The sequence below is a fragment of the Elephas maximus genome, chromosome 2 (assembly GCF_024166365.1).
Source record: "Elephas maximus indicus isolate mEleMax1 chromosome 2, mEleMax1 primary haplotype, whole genome shotgun sequence".
NCBI lineage: Eukaryota > Metazoa > Chordata > Mammalia > Proboscidea > Elephantidae > Elephas > Elephas maximus.
This window is the reverse complement of record NC_064820.1, coordinates 87,791,244-87,808,290: the sequence shown is the minus strand read 5'-3', so window position 1 is coordinate 87,808,290 and position 17,047 is coordinate 87,791,244.

Genomic DNA, 17,047 nt, shown 5'->3' with positions numbered 1-17,047 from the left:
AGTGTCTGCTCAGAACTCTGATATCATGTTAAGTGTCTTCTCCTGCTCTATTCTTTTCAGCCCCTCAGGGCACCCACAGCCCTACCTGATCTCTACAGATTTTAGGAGACTTTTGTTCCTGATCTGGTAAATGACAACAACTTGTCTACTCAGACTTTAAACCCCAGCGTGGTTAACTAGAGATATTCTCCACCAGAAGGCACTGGTGATTCAGCGGTAGAATTCTCCCCTTCCATGTGGAAGACATGGAAACCCTGGTGGCGTACTGGTTAATAGCTCTGGCTGCTAACCAAAAGGTCAGCACTTTGAATCCACCAGGTTGTCCTCGGAACCCATATAGGACAGTTCTACCCTGTCCTATAGAGTCACTATGAGTCAGAATCAACTCGACCACGATTTGGTTTTTTTGGGGCGGGAGGTTTATGTGGGAGACACGGCCAATGCACCTCATGTACAGCCACCACCCATTGTCAGTGGAAGCTTGCATGTTGCTGTGATTCTGAAGAAGTTTTAGTGGCGCTTGCAGACTATTTTTTTTTTCCAGACTAAGGTGGACAAGGAAGAAAGGCGTGGCAATTTATATCCAAAAATCAGCCATTGAAAGTCCTATGAGCCACAATGGTCCAATCTGCAACCAATCACAGTGATGGCACAAGATCAGGAGACTTGACGGCAGCTAACAACAATCTCCGCCAGGTGTTCATTCCTTCTTTGCACATCTCAGTAGCCTCTGGAGGAACAAAGACCCATTCAGAAGATGGAGGTGTTGTCTCCTTACTGAAGGCACTTTCTCTAATCCCTTGTTTAGAGCACTTCTGCTGTCCTCATTACAGAAAAGCATCAGGACAGACCCTGGACCTCCTTCCAGTCTCTCAACATTAGGGATTCACCCCCTTTCTCCAAGGAACTATCTTGGAGCCACTTACCCTATGTACTTGTAAATTGCACAAATTTAAGCATGCAAACTTGGGGGTTGAGTTTGTGATTGTGATTGCAATTGAGAGCAATCCCACCTGCCATTCTATTCAACAAGAAAATGCCTAAAATGGGAGAAGCAAATCTGCTCTTCCCTTAACTATGATTGCTGTATTTTAAAAAAAATACATATTTTTGGAATAGCATGGCCCCCAAACACAAGCCAGCCACTTCATCTGGTGCTCATCTGCTTGAGAATCCAAGCGAAAGCTGGCTCTATCTTGGTTTCCAACAGAGCATCTTCCTTAAAGCTTTCCAAGAGCTATTTTGTGTCTATGTGATTTTCACTTACTCACTGCCTTTGGAATCTTACCCTCCCTCAACATATGACTCTACTGTAGTCCATTCTTGTCTGGCATTTGATAAATCATTGTGGTTTGACTCCCAATTTATTGTCATGAAGTAATAAATAAAACAGTCAAATCAGGAAAGCCACCACTTCTCCCCCTTGGTACTCTTTCTGTAAATTCCTGGGGAGTCTGAGGTCTGAGCCACTCTAAAAGAGGTTTGGAAGTATGGGAAAAGGACTGTGATCAAGTATCATATGGATGACATATTCTTTCCTCAGGGAAAGAAAAGGTATCAAGTCCACTGAGCCTGCTGAGCTGAACGTTTCATAAAAATTATGAATTTAAGACATTAGACCAGTGCCATTCCTGAATAGCCCTCAAAAGAGGCAATATTTAGATGGTTTCAAAATACAATACCACCACTTCCCAGCTGCTCTAATGAATTTGAATACTGAGGTGGCCCAGCTGTCTTTGTTTGGGATTTGCTTTTGTTGTCTCCCTCCAAAAGCAAAAAGACAGAACCTGAGAGTTCATTTAATTCAATAGAGTGAGAGCAAAATGGAGCCTGTAATGAAATTAGAACACTCACATGTCAGAGAGCTTTATCTGGATCCCAGTGGAGATAGCTAAGATGTTATGAGATTTAAAAAAGGAAGGAAGAGACAGCAAATAAAGGTGTGGTAAATCTCAACACAAAAGAGGCAATGAGTTCAAAAACTGACCCTGCTGAGACTGTATAGACCTATTGTCATGGCAGACAAGACATCCCTTGAGAGATGAGGCTAAAAACTACTACAGAAAAAAAGCCCAAGATGCCTAAGGGAAAAGGTCCTAGAAGTTGGAAGCCCCAATCTGAGAGGCAGAGAGAGACTTAATAGAAATAATTAAGGAGGAACTTGATGGAGGGGAATAGAAAAATCTGGCATGTTATTTGCAATTTTTCCAGCATCCTTAACCCAGAAAAATATGGTTGTGTATCTGGCATCCTTGCTATCTGCTTATTCCTTGGGGCGTGACACTGAGCTTAGATGGTGAGCAAGGCAGGCAGACCTCTGTCAAACACACAGGAATGTCCTCGCCAAGTGGCCCAGGGAGGGTTGGGAGCAACGCTATGTGCTTCCTTTATAGTGATCTAATTTTTTCTTCTTGCCTTTGTAAAAATAGCATCTACTTTAACCCTGTAAATCACTGAGAAAGAAGAGAAGACAGTGTGCCAAAGCCAGAACTACATATTGCAGACCACAGTCACATCTTTCATGAAATAGCAGCTCTATCATCCAAGCCATTTCAACGTGGGAAAGTGGTTTTTGCAATGTTGCATCATATGTAAAATATCAGCCTTTGATGGTTTATCTGCAAGAATGAAGAGAATTACAGCATCTGTGGCAGACAAACAATTATTACCTGTAATCTAAGACTGTAACTTATTTAGTTCTTGGTTTACCAATAATCATCTAAATATTCATATAAACTTGACTGCTGTTTGAAGTTTTTCAAAGACTGTCATTGTTGTAAAGTTGAAACAAATTCATGTAGGCAAGACTGTCCCTCAAATAACAAGTCTGTTTCTGCACAATCAGTTCATAGGTCACATACTCTCAGAATGACGACAAAATCTTAACACAAAAATCTCCCCGTATTCTTCAGAACAGGATAGGTTTTGCTGCAGTAACAAATAAACCTTGAAATCACAGTGGATTATCAGAACAATTCTTTTATCTCTCAGATTAAATCTGATGCGGGTAGTATAAATTTTCCAGGTCAGCCATTCTTCAAGCGGTAGTTCAGGCATCCAGACTTCTCCACCTTTCCTTTAAGCAGGAAATGAGAGATGGACAAAGAACACTGACTTTTAACTTCTACTTTCAATCCATTGACCCACATCACCTCAACTTAACTGCAGGAAGGCTAGGAGATTTAGAAAAGCACATTAACTGTTTAGTTTGCATTAATTGTCTTTGCCCATTCACATTCCTACACTTATTTGTCCTAATTTCTGAAGCTGGGTAAGATCAGACTTTGTGGAGCTTCAAGGATGATGTAAGGACTGGCTCTATATGTAGGTGGCATAGGAGGCCACCTCTGTAAAACAAGATGTAGGAAGCTAGGAGAAGACTGCCTAACAAAAATGGTCTCTCCCTTGCTGTGTCTAAGATTCCTATACTATTCTCTCATTTGAGTTAAGGCATGTAAAGCTACTTTTAAAATGCAAATATTACCTGAAAGGACTATACTTTGAGCAAGGATGCTTACCAAAAGGAGTCTTGAAGGGGGCAAGTGAGAGGATAAAATTCCTATCTGGGTGCAAGGCAAAGGGAAACTGTCCTGTGATTAAGGCTCATTCTAAGGATCATCTGCCTTGACGACCCAGGGCAAAGGCAGTTGACATCAGGAGGAAGAACCACTTGCAAACAGTGGCATTTCTCCATGCTCCCACGGATTTGACATCAGCCATTAACACCTTATCTGAAGCTTGTTTATGAATTGATCTTTTCAGACACTTTGCTGGCCTCTGAAGAAGGAGAATAATAAACTAGTAAATTAAGCTGAGAAGTATTAGGTCATGGTGGTAAGCACATGAGCTGTCAATCAAAGGGACCTGGGTTAATACCACTGATTCCACTACTTACTAGTGACGTGAGCTTGTTGTTGTTGTTAGGTGCCTTCGAGTTGGTTCCAACTCATAGTGACCCTATGTACCACAGAATTAAACACTGTCTGGTCCTGCACTGTGCTCACAATCTTTGCTATGCTTGAACCCATTGTTGCAGCAACTGTCCATCTCTTTTTCACTGACCTTCTACTTTACTAAGCATGATGTCCTTCTCCAGGGACTGATGTTCCTGACAACATGTTCAAAGTATGTACGACACAGTCTTGCCATCATTGCTTCTAAGGAACATTCTGGTTGTACTTCTTCCAACAGATTTGTGAGTCCTTTTGGCAGTCCATGGTTTATTCAATATTCTTCATCAACACCACAATTCAAAGGCATCAATTCTTCTTCCGTCTTACTTGCTCACAGTCAAATGCCTTTGCATAGTCAGTAAAATACAGGTAAATATTTTTCTGGTATTCTCTGCTTTCAGCCGGGATCCATCTGACACCAGCAATGCAATCCCTGGTTCCACATCCTCTTCTAAATCCGACCTGAATTTCTGGCAGTTCCCTGTTGATACACTGCAGGAGCCACTTTTGAATGATCTTCAGCAGAATTTTTCTTGCATATGATATTAATGATATTTTTCAATAATTTCCACATTCAGTTAGGTCATCTTCCTTGAGAATAGGCATAAATATGGATTTCTTCTACTCGGTTGGCCAGGTAGCTGTCTTCCAAATTTCTTGGCATAGATGATTGAGCACTTCCATTGCTGCATCCCTTTGTTGAAATATCTCAATTGGTATCCCGTCAATTCCTGGAGCCTTGTTTTTTACCAATACCTTCAGTCCTTCAGTATAGCTTGGACTTCTTTCTTCAGTACTATCAGTTCCTGCTCATATGCTACCTCTTGAAATGGTTGAATGTCAACCAATTCTTTTTGGTATAATGACTCTGTATTCCTTCCATCTTCTTTTGATGCTTCCTGCATCATTTAATATTTTCCCCATAGAACCCTTCACTATTGCAACTCGAGGCTTGAATTTTTTCTTCAATTCCTTCAGCTTGAGAAATGCCAAGTGTGTTTTTCCCTTTTGGTTTTCTATCCCCAGCTCTTCGCACATGTCATTATAATACTTTACTTTGTCTTCTCAAGCAGCCCTTTGAAATCTTCTGTTCAGTTCTTTTACTTCTTCATTTCTTCCTTTTACTTTAGCTGCTTGACATTCAAGAGCAAATTTCAGAGTCTCTTCTGACATCCATTTTGGTGTTTTCTTTCTTTCCTGTCTGTTTAATGATCTCTTGATTTCTTCATGTATGATGTCCTTGATGTCATTCCACAACTCATCTCGTCTTCAGTCATTAATGTTCAAAATTGCCAATACCAGTCCATTTCAGCTCACTAATGCCTAGCATATCAATGTTTATGCATTCCATTGCATTTCATGATGTGAGCTAGGCAATTTATTTAACGTATATGAACCTTACCTATAAATGGGAACAGTATCCTCTGATAATTGCTTTCAAGTTGTTGAGAGGATAAAATGTAAAGCAACTGGTCAGAGAAGGTACTTGAAAGATGTAATTTCTCGTCCAGATTACTCTCAGATAGAATGAGTCAAGAAAAAAAAAAATTGAGCTTCAACCCTAGGAAGCCAGGAAGATACTTGAAGTAGAGTAATTCTGGGCCAACATAGGATAATTGGGGTTCTCCAGAGAAACAAGACCAATTATATATGCGTATGTATATGTACATAATTTCATTGTTGTTAGGTGCCATTGAGTCAGTTCTGACTCATAGTGACCCTTTGTACAACAGAATGAAACGCTTCCCTGTCCTGCTCCATCTTCAAAATCGTTGTTATGCTTGAGTCCATTGTTGCAGCCACTGTGTCGATCTATGTCATTGAGGTTCTTCCTCTTTTTCACTAACCCTCTACTTTACCAATCATGACGTCCTTCTCCAGAGACGGATCCCTCCTAATAACATGTCCAAAGTATGTGAGAATAAGTCTTGCCATCTTTGATTCTAAGGAATGTCCTGGCTCTACTTCTTCTGAGACAGATTTGTTCATTCTTCTAGCAGTCTGTGGTATATTCAGTAGTCTTTCACAACACCGTACTTCAAAGCTATCAGTTCTTCTTCAGGCTTCATTATTCATGGTCCAGGTTTCACGTGCATATGAGGCAAATGAAGCACCTTGGCTAGTGTCAGGCACACGTTAGTCTTCAAGGTGACATCTTTGCTTTTCAACACTTTCAAGAGGTCTATTAGAGTAGACATGCCCAATGCAATTCGTCTTTTGATTTCTTGGCTGTTGCATCCATGGGTGTTAATTGTGTATCTAAGTAAAATGAAATCCTTGCCAAAGCCAATCTTTTCTCCATTTATCATAATGTTGCTTATTGGTCCAGTTGTGAGGATTTTTCTTTCTTTTTGTTGAAATGTAATTCATACTGAAGGCTGTGGTTTTTGATCTTCATCAATAAGTGCTTCAAGTTTTCACTTTCAGCAAGAAAGGTTGTGTTATCTGCATATGGCAAGTTGTTAATGAGTCTTCCTCCAATCCTGATGCCCCATTCTTCTTCATATAGTCCAGTTTCTTGGATATTTGCTCAGCACAAAGATTGAATAAGCTTGGTGAAAGGATACAACCCTGACACACCCCTTTCCTGACTTTAAACTGCTCAATATCCCCTTTTGCTGTTTGAATGATTGCCTCTTGATCTATGTACAGATCCCTCATGAGAATAATTAAGTGTTCTGGAATCCCCATTATTCACAATGTTATCCATAATTTGTTATGATCCATGCAGTCAAATGTCTTTGCATAGTCAATAAAACACAGGTAAACATGTTTCTCGTATTCTCTGCTTTCAGCCAGGGTCCATCTGATATCAACAATGATATCCTCGGTTTTAAGTCCTCTTCTGAATCTGTTCAGGTAGCTGTCTCCCAAATTTCTTGGCATGGATGAGTGAGCACTTCCAGAGCTGCATCCATTTCTTGAAACATCTCAATTGTTATTCCGTCAACGCCTGGAGCCTTGCTTTTCATCAACACCTTCAGAGCAGACTGGACTTCTCCCTTCAGTACCTTCAATTCCTGGTGATATACTACCTCCTGAAATGATTGAGGGTCTCCCAATTCTTTTTTGGTATAGTGACCTGTGTATTCCTTTTATCTTCTTTTGATGTTTCCTGCATGATTTAATATTTTCCCCATAGAATCCTTCACTATCGCAACCTGAGGCTTGAGTTTTTTCTTCAGTTCTATCAGCTTGAGAAATGCCAAGCATGTTCTTCCCTTTTGGTTTTCTAACTTCAGGTCTTTGCACATGTCATTATAATACTTCACTGTGTCTTCTCGAGCCATCCTTTGAAATCTTCTGTTCAGCTCTTTTACTTCATCATTTCTTCCATTTGCTGTAGATACTCAAAGTTCAAGATCAAGTTTGAGTCTTTTGACATATATTTTAGTCTTTTCTTTCTTTCCTATCTTTTTAATGACCTCTTGCTCTTTTCACATATAATGTCCTTGATGTCATTCCACAGCTTGTCTTGTCTTTGGTCATTAGCGTTCAATGCACCAAATCTATTCTTGAGATACTTTCTAAATTCGGGTAGGATGTACTTAAGGTCATACTTTGGCTCTCGTGGATTTGTTCTAATATTCTTCAGCTTCAGCTTGACCTTGCATATGAACAACTGATGGTCTGCTCTGCAGTTGTTCTCTGGGCTTGTTCTGACTGATGATATTGAGGTTTTCCATCGTCTCTTACCACATATGCAATCAGTTTGATTCCTGTGTATTCCATCTGGTGAGGTCCACATGTATAGTTGTCAGTCATTTTGGTGAAAAAAGGCATTCCAAATGAAGTGGTTGGACTTACAAAATTCTCTCCTGTGATCCCCCAGCATCATTTCTGTCACCAAGGCCATGTTTCCCAACTACCAACCCTTCGTCTTTCTTATCCACTTTCCCATTCCAATCACCAGTAATTATCTATGCATTCTGATTGCATATTTGATTACTTTCAGACTGCAGAAGTTGGTAAAAATCTTCAGTCTCTTCATCTTTGGCCTTAGTGGTTGGTGCATAAATTTGAATAATAGTCATATTAACTGGTCTTTATTTTAAGCAAATGGATATTATCCTGTCACTGACAGTGTTGTACTTAAGCATAGATCTGGAAATGTTCTTTTTGAGAATGAATGTAGTGCCATTCCTCTTCAAGCTGTAATTCATGGCATAGTAGACCATAGGATTGTCAGATTCAAATGGCCAATACTAGTTCATTTGAGCTCACTAATGCCTAGGATATTGATGTTTATTTGTTCCATTTCATTTTTGACAATTTCAATTTTTCCTACATTCATGCTTCATACATTCCACATTTTGATTATTAATGGATATTTGCAGCTGTTTCTTTTCATTTTGAGTCATGCCACATCAGCAAACAAAGGTTCCTAGAGCTTTAACTCCACCCACGTTATTAAGGTAGACTCTACTTTGAGGAAGCAGCTCTTCCCTAGTCACCTTCTGAGTGCCTTCCGACCTGAGGGACTCATTTTCTGGCACAATATCGAACAATGTTCCACTGCTATTCTTAAGGTTTTCACTGGCTAATTCTTTTCAGAAATAGACCACCAGGTCCCTCTTCCTAGCCTGTCTAGTCTGAAACCTGTCCACTAAGGGTGATCCTGCTGGTTTTTTAATACCAGTGGTATATCTTCCAGCATCACAGCAACACGCAAGCCCCCACAATATGACAAACTTACATATACATAATATATATATATTAGGAAAGGAAGGAGCCCTGGTGCAACAGTGGTTAAGCACTCAGCTGCTAACTAAAAGACTGGCAGTTCATACCCACCAGCCACTCTGCAGAATAAAGATGTGACAATCTGCTTCTGTAAAGTTTTACAGCCTTAGAAAACCTACGGGGCAGTTCTCTTCTATCTTATAGGGTTGCTATGAGTCAGAATTGACTCGATGGCAAGTGGTTTATGTATAGGAGCTATATACATATACATCTCCAGTAGAATAATAGAATATATCCATATATGTGCTTGTATGTGTATATATATAGACAGAGAGATTGATTTACTGATTTTAAAGAATTGGCTTATGCAGTTTTGGGGTCTGGCAAGTTTAAAATCCATAGGTCAGGCAACAGGCTGGAAAATCCACAGTCCTGTGTTGAAATTGGCAGGCTAGGTGGCAGTTATCTCTAGCAATATAAAAAATATATATATCTATGTTATATTCTTGAGGCAGAATTCTTTTTCCTCTTAGAATCCTAAGTTCTTGCTCTTAAGGCCTTCCACTGATTGGATGGGGCCCATCCACATTATTGAAGGTAATCTCTTTACTTAGCATCAACAGATGATAAATATTAACCATATCTACAAAATACCTTCATACAACATCTAAACTAATGTTTGACAAACAATTGGCCACCATAGCCTACCCAAGTTGACACATAAAATTAATTGACACACTCAGTAACTGGTCACAGTAGGAAGTGGGCTGCAAGAAAAGAGAGGGAAAAGAAGGAAGGAGAACTCAAACAAACCTGGCCCAATTCACAATTTGGCCAGACCAGTCCTATAGTTCAGTTTGATTCTCATCCTTATTCATTGTGCTGTCACGTTTGGTGAAAACTGGTAGACATGATAGTAAATTAGCCTACAGAATGACTCTGAAGTTTGTTAAGACATTTACAGAGACCTTTGGCTCTGTTTGGCTCTAGATCTACACAGCCTGTCTTTACTCTCCCACAGAGTGATGAGTCTGGGGCATACCTCTAATGTCAATCATTAGAGAAATAAGGAAGACAATCTGAGCACAAAATGAGCGAGCACAAAATGAGCTAGCTCAAAAGGAAAAAATTTATTTCCCAGCCTTACAGATCCAATTTTTCTTACAGTATCTTAAATTATGACAAACCTAGGGAAACACCCTTGACTAGACAGTGTACTGGCATAGTTTTCAAATCAAAATTTTATGAAGTTTTCCAGGACTACTTCCAGAGCCTTTTAAAGAAAATCAATAAAAGTATCTTGTTCTACAATGCTACTTTGGCTGAACATTACATAAATCAGAGAATTATTGAAGGAAATAATCTCATTTTGAAGTAAATCCTTCATTATAGGATACCACACTTGCTTAAAAAAAAACATTATGTCCAGAAAACAGGTGCTTACAATGTACAAAAAAAAAAAAAAACTTTTTATAGGGCCCCAAGTTGCCTGCATTTAGACCCATTCGATCTGATCTACAAATGAAATCATGATAGCCTTTTGGACTGGAGTTGGATTTTTTTTTACTAGATTGGTTCAAAACCTAATCTTAATTGCATTTCTTATAAGAATTTTCCTTGATGTTGACTATACACAGAAAATCTGTAGAGGGCAAATAAAAAAGCATGGTTCCTTAAAATATAAGTGAAAAGTAGCCACAAAGTAGATTCTTCATTGAAAACTATATCATACCATTAAGTAGCAGCTTCTCACCAGCCGTAGTGCCTTGGAGCAATTCAGGTTCCTCAAGTACTACTTAAAGCCTGGGACAGAATTTTTCAAGTGTTAGAATTAAAAGTAAAAAAGGCCTACTATATCCAGAGACAGTGGATTCATAATCAGATTTAATAATTTAGCTACATCATTTACGTAACATTGGTAAAATTATTTAACTTCTTTGATCCTTAGCTTTCCTATCAGTAAAATGAAAATAATTAAGTGTGATCATGTGAAATTTTCTACCACTGCCTTGGGCACATAGACATTCAGCTACTCTTTGCTACATATTAATCCATTCTGTCATTTTTATTGAAACTGAACTTTCAGATATGCTCTTTAACCACTGTCTGCATCCCTTCACTGATGAAATATATATAAATAAAAACAGAGCTATTATATCATGTGAAAACCACCGGGCAGATAGCATGTTGAGTATGATCTGACTTAAATTATAGGCTATTTGATATTTAAGAAATTCACTTTGGGAGGACCTGAATGTGGGGGCGTAGTGGAAAGACTCCATGTTTTCCAGAGCAGCTGAAACTGGGGCATGAGAGGCCTACCAATTAGAAGATACCTTACAGCTCTGTGGTTTCAAAAGCGAACCCCAATTTAAAATCATAAGGGCAATTTCTCAGAATCTAATTAAAATTTTTTTTTTATGATAGAGAGGCTTCTCACATGGGCAACTGTATGTTTAACAATGGTTAATAATTTTCCTGAGAGATGTGGCTAAAGGGAAACAATGCTTGCAGATCTTTGGATCTAATGTGTAAATTACTTTTGCTTATGAATTTCAAATGAGAACACCATAGTCCTAATAAAACACGACTCTAAAGAATTAGTCAACTTCGGGATTGAGGTTACCCAAAGCAGCTCTGTGTTAGAATCATTGTTGTTGCTGGGTGCTGCTAAGTGAGTTCAGACCCATAACCATCCCATATGACAGAGCAGAACTGCCCCATACAGTTTTCTTGGCTGTAATCTTTATGGAAGCAGATCACCAGGTCTTTCTCCTGTGGAGCTGCCAGGTGAGTTTGAACTGCCATCCTTTAGGTTAGTAGCTGAGCACTTAACCATTGTGCCACCAGAGCTCCTTGTTAGAATCAGGTCGTCATTGTTAGTTGACATTGAGTGGATTCTGACTCATGGCAACCCCATGTGTGCAGAGTAGAACTGCTCCATAAGATTTTCAAGGCCATGGCCTTTCAGGAGCAGATCACCAGGCCTGTCTTCTGAGACGCCTCTGCGTGGGTTTGAACCACCAAACTTCTGGGTGGTAATTGAGAACTTAATGGTTTGTGCCGCCCAGGGACCCTATGTTAAGAGTCATAGGGGGTGGTAATAAGAATAAAAGCAACATTAACCTTTACAAGAATGTGCTACAGTTACTCAACAAACATCCTGGGTTTCTCTTGGGTGCCCTGTGTGAGGATACCAGACCCCTATGCAGTCAGAGTCCCAGTTTGCGGCTGTCCGTAATTGAAGGTTTTTGACCCTGGCAGCGGAGAAATTCTTTTAATTCTGTGCCATCTAGTGACCAGCAACTTAAAACTGCTTGTGATTTGGTTGGCTCTTGTGATGTTGAGTAGGGGAGTTGTTGATAGTTGGGCTGGTTGTTGGTTTTTCTTTATATTTTTGTTTTGTGCTGGGAATAGAAAAATAAATACATTGCACATACCATCATAGCTCAAAAATCACCCTCATAAGAGGGCACCTAAAGCCTTTCATCATTGTCGACTGCCAGCGTATTAGTGTTTGCCAATTTCTGGTCCTGGGACCTTGGAAATCCTCCTCAATAATCCCAACCACGCATTTTCTCCTCTATTGGACCCCCCCTTGAAGAGATCAAAATAATTTATATGGGAAAACGCGATGAGCCTCAGTGGACAACGTGATGAACTAAAAATGCTTTACCACATTTCTTACTGTGAGTCTCCCCATCAGCTCACAGCTTTGGAAAGCTGACTGTTCAAGCCAGCACACTCTGAATCTTTTTCTCTAGTTTCAGGGATAAGACACATTCATGAAGCGCCACAACACAATATTAATAATTCCTTGTGTTTTATAATAAATTGCAGCACTCAAGTGTTTCATGATCTTTCTTGGTCCTCACAAATATCCTGGGAGAAAATCAGGATATCATTCCCATTTTATAAAGTCGGAAATGGAGGCTCCAAGGAGCTAAAGGACTTAGCCAAAGTCAACCAACTAAGAATAGAATTAGATCACCCACTCCTAGTCCTGTGCCTGTAAAAGTCCCATGCAGGCTTGCCAGCATTCCATCTTGATAAAAACAAACTGAAGCAAGGATACAGGAAAGAATGAAGTGACTTCCAGCATGAGAATGTGGAAAAGAAGCCCTGCTTACTCACTGTTTCATAAATAAATATCCTATGTCTTTACCAAGACTGTAAGTCTCACAAAGAATAGTGCAATAGTTATTTGTTGAGAACTTATTAATATCAGATATATCACAAGGTAAAATACATATAAACAACACACAGGTAGCCTTATTTAATTCCTATAATATCTCTATGAGATAAGGATTATCACACCCTTTGTACAAATGATTAAACAGAGGTAGAGAGAAATTTGCATGCAGTTGTTCACCCTGCAAATGACTGGCCCCAAATTCCATCATCACCTCCTGCTAGCTATTCAGCACCGCACAAGAACTCCCCCAGTGCTGAGCACTAAGCACATGGTAGATTACACAGATAATTGACTGAAAAACAGGAACTTGGTCTGCTCACTCCAAAATCTGTGAAGCTGAATGCACAATGCCATGCTTTACACATACACGCAATTTACTTGCAAGAAGGCGGTCTAGAAAACACTGTCTATTTCTACCTTGAAGGAGAAGTATATAACTTAGGGTCAAGAAAAAGTGTAGAGAGCATGCCAGGCAGAAGAAAGGGCTCACTGGTCCTCAGCAGTGGCACAGGCCAGGCTGAATGGCAGAACCATTCCCAGTGGCTTCTCACCACCTGACCTTCCTTTCTTCCCCCCTGGCAGCTCATATGCACCTTGGGGGTCTCCCCAACCTCCCAGTACCCCCAGGAGCCAACAGAATGTGGAGAACAAGGAAGGCGATTTGGACTATAAGAGCTTCGAGAACTCAGCCAGTTTCCAAGAAATGTAACGGAATCACATTCTTTGATTTCAAATAGGCCATATTCTTATCTCCAGGGTCATATTGGTTCAATCTGATAAATTGCTCTGCTGGCCTCATGCAATTCTATGATTTCATTTTACATGTAAGCATTAATGAATGACTTTATTTCAATACTGTTAGCTCTTATGTTTTGCCAAGTGGTACAGGCCTGTACATTTGTGGTTTAACTTTATCTTCTGTTTATTTCCACTGTTGGCACTATTTAAACAGCTACGTTAACATTCAGATTTAGAGGCAAAGGAAATTAACCTCATCTTTATTGTTAATGACTACCATTATGCCATTATTTCAGATATATCTGTGAATAAAGAGAATATGATTCTTTTCTAGTCTTCTTTCAGAAAGCTGATGCGGTAATTGAAAGCCTGACTAGTAGTAGCTATTGGTGTGGAAAGCAGGGCTTTGTGCTGGGTCAGCTTATGGCCAGCCCTCTGTTTACCAGAGATCCCAGTCTGGAGGCTAGACAGCTTGTGTGGCCCCGTGCTAGCCGTGGATGGAGTGCTAAAAGACAGAGGAGTTTTCAAAGCGTAACATTCCTGAAAGATAAGAAGAGACTAAAGCTATGTCTGTTTGTAAGGCATATGGATGGAAATAAATCTTCATTTATTGTCACATACAGTATCCAGGACTCAGAGAACTAAATCTAAGAGTGTTTCATCACCCATTTTGATAGAAAGCCCCTGAACCAGGGTGCTTTTTAAGGACGTTCAGCCAGCATGCTGAGGTTTCACAGGCTCCTTGGAAACAAGTTTCAGAGAATTACATGCATTGAAGAAGCCAATGGCCACAATGAAAGGTGGGCTGGAGTCTCTCCCTAAGAGCTGAGAGACCTGGAGATACAGTGCAAAAAGGAAGTCAGCACTCAAGAGAGACTTTTGATGGAAGAAGAAAGGGTGGGAGGAAGGGTGACAGGGAGGGAGGAAGGGAGAGAGTGAGGTAGGAAGGAAGGAAAGAAGGAAGGAAGGACTCAAGGGCAGTGGGTTTGATTTTATTACTATTATTATTATTTTAGCACAGCCCTCCCGGGCTTAGAGCAGCTAGTTAGAAAATAAAAAATAAAACCACACCTGTCCTCACTTCCGCTTTTACTCACTCTGAGCGTCAGCTTAGTATGCAGCCCTGGGGCCCTGTTCTTCTTAGGGTTTATGATTCTTTTTTTTTTTTTTCCTGAAATCTACCTGGCAAGACATAAAAGGAAAATCCAAATGATTGGTAAATTGGATACTGTTGCTATGACTAAGGTCTTGAGCCTTATTTTGGTATTTGAAACCATATTATAGGCTGAAAATTAATTAGAAAAAAAATACATGTAAGACATCCAGAAAATCCTGTATTTGACATAAATCTTTCTTATAAAAATTCAGTTAAAAGAGGGCACATGAAAGATTAGTGAACCATTTGAAGGTCTTTCTTTAAAAAAAAAAAAAAAAAGAGAGAGAGGGAGGAGTAAAATACCAAAGCGAGACTTGATTTCTGGGAAGTTCCTAACTAATCAGTGTCCACAAAACCGGAATAGGCATGCCTCAATGGGCAATGGCTGATTTTCCTGAAATTTAAACAAATAGTCCAGGCTCTGATACAATGTGGAAGTCGGCTGGACTCCGGCTTCCTTTGGGGGATCCTGAGGAAGTGTCCGCCAAAGGCTGCCTTTGGCAGAAAATTAACATTCCATTTACATCACAAAAGCCCGTGACCAAATCCCACTCTGACAAGCCACTCTGAACCCCAGAAAAGCCAGAAAACAAAAGGTTTTGAAAGACCAAGGTCTAGGCAGCATTTCTTGGAAAAACTACAAGGATTAAATGCTTTCAACCCATTGAAAGCCAGCCCGTTCCCAGGCTTCACCTCCTTGGCTACATTTTGAGAATCTCCATGTATGTATCCTTCTTCAGTTCAGGGATTTGCTTTGACTTTCTATAGCCTTGGGTTTGATTATAAAGCAAGGATAGAGGATGAACTGAATTAGAATTCTTTTTTTTTAATGAATATATTTTTCTCTTTCCTCCAGGAATATGGTCTCTGGGGCCTTGAGGGTACTTTCATCTTTCCAGTTCAAGGAACAAGAACTCATAGTTCCATTAAAAAAAAAAAAAAAAAAAAGATACTGGCACTCACATTGGCCACAGCAGGGAAATTATATAGCCTGAAGACCATCTTTGGATACAAGAGGTTTTCTAGGCAGTAAATATCTCCACTAGTGATTTATACACAAAATGAGGAAGGCAAAAGGGTGCAAATCTAGAAATTCTATTCTGTCACTAGTAATTTTCACGTTTTTTTGCTCCACTGCACTACCAATCTGGTGTAGGTTGAAACTGTCCCACAATGTCAAAGACCTGTCAGTGACACCAAGTTAAAATCAAGACTCATCCAAGTAGCAGCTTACTCCGTTTTACTACTTATGCGCTTACGTATGGTTCATTTCCTTCCACGGACCAAAGTGCCAAAGTCAATTTCCCCAGCTCATCTCCATCAGATCATAAGCTCTCTTTGTCTCCTCTCTGGCTCCACTGAGCTCAGCCAGAGAACTCTATTCTCAAATTACTTCAATGATAAAATCTTTTTTCTGCTAGTAATTTCTGGTGAAGTCTCACATTTGTTTTCAGCGATTTTGCATGTGTTGTTTTCAGTAACCTATTCCTGTATTTCTTTATTGGAGAAGGCAGAACATTCATTCTTCAATCCCTTTTATGTCTTCTTTATATCTTTATTTCTGTGATTGTATTTACGTTAGGTACTTCAAACAAAGGGAATTTAAAAGAAGAAATTGGTTATTCAGTGATGGAAGAGCTGAAAAGCCAAACAGGGATCAGTGAGGCAATGCAAAAATTAGCATCACAGGAAGTCACTACCACCCTAGAATGTACACAAACTTACCAGAGCCCAGGGGCTAATAAAGCAAGAACCAGAGCAGCCTGTTCAGCAGGACTTGGAGCCATGGAGCAGATATAGCCACCACTGGAAATGCCAGCCGAGAGAGAATGTGGGAGAAATACCCTAGTTTCTCTCTCCATCTTCTAATCTCCCACTGGCCTCTCCTTGGCCAAACTGAGCTGGAAGCCTAGGAAATGCAATCCACATGGGTCAGGCTCCCTACCATTCACAGAGAATAGGAAGAAATGAATCTGAGAGCAAAGAGGCCAGTGACTGAGACAGTCCCTAAAGCTACCACCTACCTAGTCCAATGCATTGAATTGCTCCATGGGCAATGCATAGAACTCCTGCTGACAGTATGATGACTCTGAACATTTAATTAAAGTCATAAATGGACTTTGGGGCATAAATCGAGCAATTAGATTGGGCCTCTTCTAACTTTAACATTCTACGACTATTTCTAAGACATAAAGAAGCAGCCCTTGTTGTTCTCAATGACACTACTTACTTGACACGTTTACTGCCCTGTGCTAATCAAATATTCCTTCAAGAATATTTATTGAGACTATATTAACCAGTACTGTGGGAAATAGAGAAGAC